Source organism: Octopus bimaculoides, chromosome 10 (assembly GCF_046866305.1).
Source record: "Octopus bimaculoides isolate indiv1 chromosome 10, ASM4686630v1, whole genome shotgun sequence".
Lineage (NCBI taxonomy): Eukaryota > Metazoa > Mollusca > Cephalopoda > Octopoda > Octopodidae > Octopus > Octopus bimaculoides.
In genome coordinates, this window is record NC_142937.1 from 95,688,450 (window position 1) to 95,697,228 (window position 8,779).

The window sequence follows — 8,779 nt, forward strand, 5'->3', positions numbered from 1 at the left end:
TCTTAGCAAATTTCAAGTTAAAACAGTTGTACACTTTCTGGAATGTTCTTGTTCTATTATATCACAGTATATTTAGCAAATCTTATTTGTTGTTGCAGTTTTATTTTATCTGCATTTAATATCTTCAGATTTCAAATAAAATACAAAATCATTGTAGTGCGTGTGTATATATGTATAAACATTTATTGTTTCCTACCAACATTCAGCAACAAAAAGGTTTGAAATTTCTGATTTTGCTAAATTTAATTGCTGTTTAATTGATTGCCTGACTTTCGTAATATCCCAATAACTACTAATTTTTAGTCCAAATTTTAGTAAAAATTACAAAGAAAGCAAAAACAGTTTTTAGTTTGTATTTTTTCTTATAAAAAAAACAGATTTTTTGTTTTATATATAAAAAAATATGTGCCTTATGTGTTCAGTTAGATGTATGACTACTACACATAGATTATCATTATTGAGTCAGCTTCTAGTATAGTGGTTAGTCGATTACAGTACTTTGCAGTGTTACTAGTTATGATATACAGAACACATGTAGTGGAATATTAAGTTAAACACCAGTCCAAGCATACAGTTCCTACATACGTGCCACTATCACAGCTATTTGGAACTCAGTATTAGATGCTCCAAATGCATTTGGGTACCAACCACAAACAGATCATCAGGGGAACAGTTTATTGCATCCTGTTATTGCGATCTAATATCATGTATGGAGAAACTAAATATTTATACTGATGTTTAGCTTAATTTTCTACTTCTACACACACACACGTTAATCAAAGTGTACCGCATTATAAATCTGTTATGTGTGATCTGATCAATCAGTTTTGCACTTGGGGTTCAAGAGAGTGTTGGGTAACAAGCAGATTATGCAAACCTGCTTTCTATTGTTGGAGGTGGACAGACACATCTTGGTTTGTGGTTGCTGTGAGAAATATGATAAAACAAACCAAGCAGAGATTAAGTTAAGAATTATGTCCCTTGATAACAAAAGACTACCTCTGGGGGGCGTTTTCTGGAAAAGAGTGTATTGAAAATATGTGTGTGTTTTAGGGCTGGTGATCTTGTAGAATAGGAATGTGTGCAGTGGTACTCTATGGGCAGCATTTTTGAATAGAGGTGGTGGGGGGGGGGGGGGTCAAGTGCTCAATAGCTGCATAAGCATCTGTGTGTTCATGTGTTTTTTGTTTATTTTGCTTCATACTTTGAGATATTTATGTATGCATGGGGTGTGGATTTTGATACCAGTGTGTGTGTGAGAGAGAGAGAGAGAGAGAGAGAGAGAGTATCACTCATCATTTAACGTCTCCATTTTCCATGCTGGTGTGGGTTGGATGGTTCCATAGGAATTGGCAAGTTAAAAGACTGCACCAATTCCTGCAGTCTGCTTTGACATGGATTCTACTGCGGGAAGCCTTTCCTTTACATGACTGTTTGTGTATTTTTGTCTTGATGCAATGGCTGTAAATGAGCATCACCATCATACAAGCAGTGTCATTCTTTTCAGTTTTCTATGAAAACATGTCTGACCATGGTGAAACGTTACTTTGCTGGGAAACAGACAAAGTTTGGTGACAAAAAAGGCATTTAACCATAGAAAATCGGATTTCATGAAGGGAGGCCTTGAGAATAACCTCCTCTGTGGCCTCACAGCAAAAAAATACTGAAGCACAATTCCTAGCAAAACACACCACACCACACACCCCCAAACATGAGCAGCACTCAACTCGAGCCCTTGCAATCATTCCAAGTGTTGGGTCTTATTATTAGCAAGGATTTCTCCTAGCAAAAGCATGTCCTTAACATCTCAAAGCCCTTCTTTTTAGGGCCAGAAAATATTTGGGCTCTCAGCTGTTACTAATATTCTACAAGGCTCAAGTAAGGCTCACAGTTGAATACTGCTCCCAACTTGGATGGTACTGGATGCACAAAGACAGAGAAGGACCACTCAGCTAACTGGTTTTAAATCCCTTACAGACACACTCCAGCCCCTGGCCCACAATCTCTCCACTCTCAGTCTTTTTTATCACTTGATACTATAGTGGCTTCAGTACTTTGGAGCTGGCTGGTCTTGTACATTCACCATTCAGACACGGCCACCCTACTCATTTCCCCACCTCTTGCCATCTTTGTTGCTGTCACCTAAGCCCCACACAAACCAATTATCCCAGTTCTTCCTTCCCTGAATATCATCCCTCTGGAATCTTCTCTTTACTCATGTCTTTCCTGTTGGTGTTGCCTGCATCAAGCTTACCAGTTGTAGAGGACTTGCACTGGTCCTCAAACTCAGCAAAAAAACAAAATGGTGGTTCACCTCTAATAAGAGACATCAGGAAATACTCAACTCAAAATGAGCAGAGCAATTGGATGCTGAATGAAAAGCTGAACTTAAAAAGCATTTCTTACACTGGTTTTACTAACTCTGATGGAAAGAGTAGCTAAGCCAGCTTTGCAGCTCACAATAAGGATATATTCTATACTGTTAACATGTGATACATTCCAATAGGCAAGACATGGCTGAATTTTATCATTTGGTCAGCTTTATGGTCTTTGTAAAGAAAAACCTTGATTGAATGCCAAACATTGTTGTCTTAGGAATTACAAGTTGCAACATGTCATAACACCCAAAACAGTAGGGATTTGTTTCATAAAAGATTTTGCTGCTCTATTTCAAATCAATGTAATTTATGTGAAACCTCTCCCATTGATTCCTTCACATCTCCATTCTATTGACATGAAGAGAAGAGTTGAAAGTGTTTAACTAAAGGGATTCTATTATATCAATGAAACTGTGTCAGCTATTCCATGAAAAACTTCTTTTTTTTCTCTCTATGAGCATAATTTCTTTGTGGTGCTGTAATTTGAGCATTTGCATGAATTGCTACAGCAAATATCTTATTTTTTTTAATACTTCAATACTATTTCTAACCATTGTGATTACATCAATAACTATTCTCCAACTAGATAGACTAAGCAAGTACATTGCCTAACAAAACAATACAATGGTAGTAGCAGAGAATGGACTAATAAGATAAGGGCTTGAATCAAGCAACATGATCATTCAGACACAACACACACACACACACAAAACCACAGGGGAACAGACAAATTATTTAATGATAATATCAGAAAATGAAATTATTTAATTTGATTGCTTCTAATTATCCAAATAAAATCCATTTCACTTACAAACCTGATACTACATCAAAAAAGATAACAAAGAAATGAAAAATTAACAGAAACAAAAAGTAAAAAGGCATAGTAACAGAATCTTCTGTTTAATGAAAAAAATAAGAAACATTGTAGTTGCAGTAACTGTACCCTCTCTTGACCTTTATCAAAACAGTTGGACATTTTTTCCAGAATATTCTTCCAGTTTCCTCATCACTTCTCAGCTCAATTTTGCTATGCTGCAACATTCTGTCAATGAACAGTTGCCATATCAAAAAGGCTTCAATTGTTCAAATCAAATTTTCATTAAATTTCAACAATATAATCATCATCATTTGACATCTGTCCAATCCATGCTGGCATGGATTGGACAGGTTGACAGGGTCTGATGAACTGGAGGACTGCACCACACACCAATGTCTGCTTCGGCATAATTTCTATGACCAGATGCTCTTTCTTACACCAACCACTTTACAGAGTGTGCTTTTTTTGTGGTCTAAAGTGGTCCCTGTAACTGAGGGAGAACAGAAAAGAGGATGATAAGTAACAGGAAAGGTTGGATGAGTATGGAAGGGAACAGGGGCGAGAGAAGGGATCAATAATAGGATTGAGAAAAAAAGAGAGAGAGTTGAAAAGATGACAGGGTGGTTTGTATAAGGGGAGTCTAGGGCTCTCAATTATTGTAAGGTGTAAAGAAAAGTGGACACAATAGTCTAAGGAAGGGCACAATAAACAAGAGTTGGAAGGACTCCTGAGAGAGTCACTGAAGGCAAGAGATGAAGGTCAGAGAGGTGGAGGCCAGACACGGAATGGTCAGAGAGTGTAGAGAAAGAAGGCTTCACAATATACCTAACCAAGGGGCATAACTCCAAGTCAAACTCACTGGCCCATTTTTTTGTTTCACTACTTCTTGCACAGCAGCCGCTGACTGGCTGTCCTAATCCACCCCCGACAATAGAGAGCAGTCGTCATATTCCCTTCCATATCAGCTACCACTGATGAGCGTAATTATATAATTGGATTGTTACCTAACACTCCATTGTATCTTTGCACGAAACTGATTGGTAAGACCAGCCATGATGGATACTTAATGCTATAAAATTCAGATTATATATATATATATATAAAGAGAGAGAGGCCAGTGTATAGATAGATATACACGCACATACATACACAAGCACATATATATATATACAAACACACATATATATACACACACAAACATATACATTCACATACACAAGTTTCTTCCTAATATAAAAAAAAGAAATGAGATATTTGTTCTTTTCCATTTCATGCTCTTTTGTCATAGGAATCCATGTAAATCCGATTGCAACATTTGAATCATTAAAGAATGGGATGGGAATTTGTGCAGTTTGTTTCTGCTTTTTTTTTAAAACAAAATACTGGATATTAGATGTTGCTTGGCACCACCAAGAAGGGATGAAAGTTTAAATCATAATATATAAAACCTGAAATCAAAATGGAAAAATCAAACCAGGTAAAATATTAAATTAGAAATACAATGCTAATTTTGGTTCACTGCAATTTTGCAAAATCATTTTACATCTCATCTGTCTGAAATTAATTAAATATCAGTAATATAATGAGATCAATAGTTAACTCACCAATAGAAAACGTAGTTTCTGCTTAAATACCAGCTTTTACTTTTCTATGTTTAATAGAGCTGTATACTCAATATTTTGTCCAGATCATCCATGGAGCCCAGTATCCAGAGATACTATGCCCTTCTCAGACTTTTTATAATAAGCCCCTTTCCAGCAATGTACCACTTTGTCCCCCAGAAGTCATTGACAATTAGTATCACAAGCCTGTACAAGCACTGTTCTCTTTGCTTCCATTTCAACATTAGTCGATGCTTTTAATACCTCGCCATTATTTTAACTCCACTTTTCATGCAATGTAAGCATTACAAATAAACCAGAACATGCTTTCTTAATTTGTCTTCAGCCTCCATATTCAGAGCTCATCATCTTCACACATTCAGACTTTTACTAACAGAGCTGAGAGCTTTCTTAACTTCTTCCACCCTTACTGTAGCTGTTATCATCCTCACTAGAAGCTGTCTGCTGATATTGATGGTCCTCAATAGTCAAAGTTATGAGTTGTAATATCAAAAATAGATTGCTCTCCTTCAGGTTTCTCTTTTGAGCTGTTGTGGTCGTCCAACTGCAGGTATCAATGTTTAATCTCCTCATGCTGTGTTTAACCATCCTTGTATCTATACAAGAATACAAGAGCTGACTGAGACACCAATTTCTTTGACATCATTGCAAGAGTCTTGCAAAGTGACATGTTTAAAGCATTCCTTTAATCATCTATCTGGACTATGTTCTTTGCACTTCAAGTGACAAAATTAAAAAACTCTGCCCCACACTAACAAAATCCACCTCCCCTTGTCATCAGGACCCCTTGTCATCAGGACACAACAATAACACATTATACTGATAGTATCACCTCTCTTCACAGACATCTCAGAAGCAACCACCCTGTAACATGACCTTGAAAAGCAGAGGATAATATTGGTGCTCAATAAACACTATTTAAAAAAATCTGTCTGAAATCTAAAGATTCCTGAGCAAGAGAAATCCTCAAGTGAAAGTATGAGTAGCCCTTGATGGTTACATGGATATCTAGAAGTCATCATTTCCAAATAAGCTTAAAGCTTCTTCCATGCCACTGTGTAATCAATGTTGTTGTATGTGTTCAAGGAATGGACATTGATAAAACATCTGGAGGCAAGTTGTTTGCTCAGCGATGCTATGAATAGGGATAAAAGTATTGGCATATCTGAGCAAGCTTAATCATAATTTTAATTGGTTTTTGTTTGCACTAAAAGAAAGCCAGAAACAAATCATCTTTCTGTGTCTCTTCTGTGTAAGGTAAATGAAAAGGCAGAAAGGGTGTGCAACGTGTTGCTAAGCAATTTCCAACTGTTTGACTTCAGTAAAGTTTTAGTGCTATTTTAATTTGCAATTACAATTATATTTTTCATTCATTGATAGATAATCTCATTAAATTAGCGTCCATTATTTGTCTTTTATCTTTAAAACCAACAAAGTCAATATACTTTGTCAAGTTATCCATGGTGTATTTCAAATTTCCCAATTAGTCTTATTTATCACTCTTTACCATCTCACCAATGATTTAGAGGAACTTTTTACCATATTAAAATACTTTGGATGATTATCATGATGTTGATTTTTACTAGAATTACAAGAGTTTTAGAAGAATGGAAAGGTCATTGCAATCTTAATTTTGAGATTCCAAGTTGAGTATTTTGTAGCAAAAGAAAGAAAATCATTTGTTATATTATTATAACTTATAAAAGAAATGTTATACAGTCTACAGAATTGTTTATTTATCTCCCCCATTGACACTCATTTAAATTTCAGAAATAACATGACTTAAACAAAATTGTTCCCGGCTGCAAACTAAAAACTTTTTTCTGTTGCTGTGACAAGTGCTATAGAGTAATTGGTGAATTTCCAGTAAGCTGGCTTTGATTCCCAATTGAAATTAGTTTAATTAACTTCATTTATGCTATTGATGTCTTTTGGAAAGACATGACTGTCACAGTGTCATTCCTTAACTCTGCAAATTTTCATTAAAGTGGAAATCAATATTTTCTTCCAAAATGACTAATTTATTTTATGCCAGGAAAATTTCACACCAGCTTTTATGATCTCATGTCTTCTGGCATTCATAATACCCTATCACACTTGCATAAGGCCACAAATCAAAGAGACGTAGTAAACTGACTAAACCAACTGTATGTTTTTATTTGTTTTGAGCAGCAAAAACAAAATTAATCCAGCAAGAATTAAGTTCAAAATAAAGTGAGAAGAATCTAAACATTGCAAAGTGATTTGTCCCTCACTCTACTTTTCTGTTAACTCCCTATTTTTTAACAATGATAATTATAATAGGTCTGAGAAAGTGGATATAGATGTTCTTACACAGATTAAAACAAATCTGCTTTTAGCTATTATGGCCATCTCTAACACAGTAAAAATAATGGTCCTTATATTGGCACATGACAACAAATTTGTTGGGAAGAATAATAATTATATTTCTTCAGGCCTTACCAGAAAAGTTCAGGATTGCTTGTGCTTCAGAAGTTTACATGCTGATTACCGGATTCTTCTAGCTGAATCTGTTGAGCTGTAGAAAATGTTCCAATCTTGGAAGCAGGATTTACAGTCAAAGCACTTAAAGGTCAACATATCAATAAATAAACACCAGTTAATGAGAAATGTTGACTGGGAAATGATCTTGCTGTACAGGGTCTAGGGTTTAGGTAGGAGCTCAACGCTGTGTGCTCAGTGTAAACAGTGAGTATTAAAAAGTGTAATTGGATTTCTAGTCGATGAGCTTAGCTGATTGAATGATTAATCAAACAATCAATTATTTAAATGGTTAACTGGTCGACTAATAATAAAAGAAGTGAAATAAAACCAGTGTGTGTGTGTGTGTGCTTATTATTGGCATAATGGACCTCTCAAAATACAACAAGATCTGTTTCAATGAACTATTTGACATTAAGAATCTTGCAAACCAAATGCAAAAATGAAATTTAACTAAAAAGTTATTTAAAAAAGAAGAAAAAAAGAATTGTTGCAATTTATTTTTATTTACATGCATTCATGCAAGGTTTTAAAAAAATTTTGTGGTCTATATTTATTCCTGCTCTGCAATTAAACTTAATTCCAGCAAGACATGCTCACATTATACCAAAACAGAATAGGAACTGCACTATTTTGGTTGCCTGTTCACCAAATTTATTATACCGAAATCCTTTTCCTCCTATGGTTATTTTCCAGTTTTATGAATTGTACGTCTTAGATCAAAAAATGAAAAAGTCTTATTACACATATAGCAAAAAAAAAAAAAAAAAAGCTCTAATATTCTTGGATGAAATAGGTTGTCCTTTGGAGAACAGGTTCTGGACATTTGTAACAATGCTCAAGGAGTTCTCAAACCTGTAGCCAGATATCTCATTTCTTTGACCACCTCTGAATCTGAGGTATTTTCCAACACTTTCGCTATAATGACACCCACAAAGACCGATGCATATGGGATATTTCTGCCCCATATGGCCTGAATACATGTCTCAACTCCCTTCAATTCTGCCTTCACCTTCACCCACTTCAAACTCAAAAGCTGTTTTTGCTGGTGCTTTGAAATTAATATGTGTGTGTGTGTGTGTGTGCATGTGTTCATGTATGTGTGTGTACATACTATATGGTTGTATGTTATGCACAATTTTGTGCATAGATTGCATATGACTGTTCACACAGTCGTTGAGTTTCCTACATGTCTTGCTTATTATGGTTGGTGTCCCTGTTTACTGTTATACTTTAATTTCATACCTCACCTCCTTTTCCTCCTTATATAACAAACTACTATACATTTCTGCTTTCCTTCTCTAAACAGTTTGATCTCTATAATTCTGACCACTCCTTACAGAATCTAGATTCTTCATTCTTTACATTCCTTATAGCTTCAATTCTTTTCTTACTGACCACTCCTTACTAATTTCAAATCTCTACTAACTCATTTTTCTTCTCTTCTCTCAGTGCATATA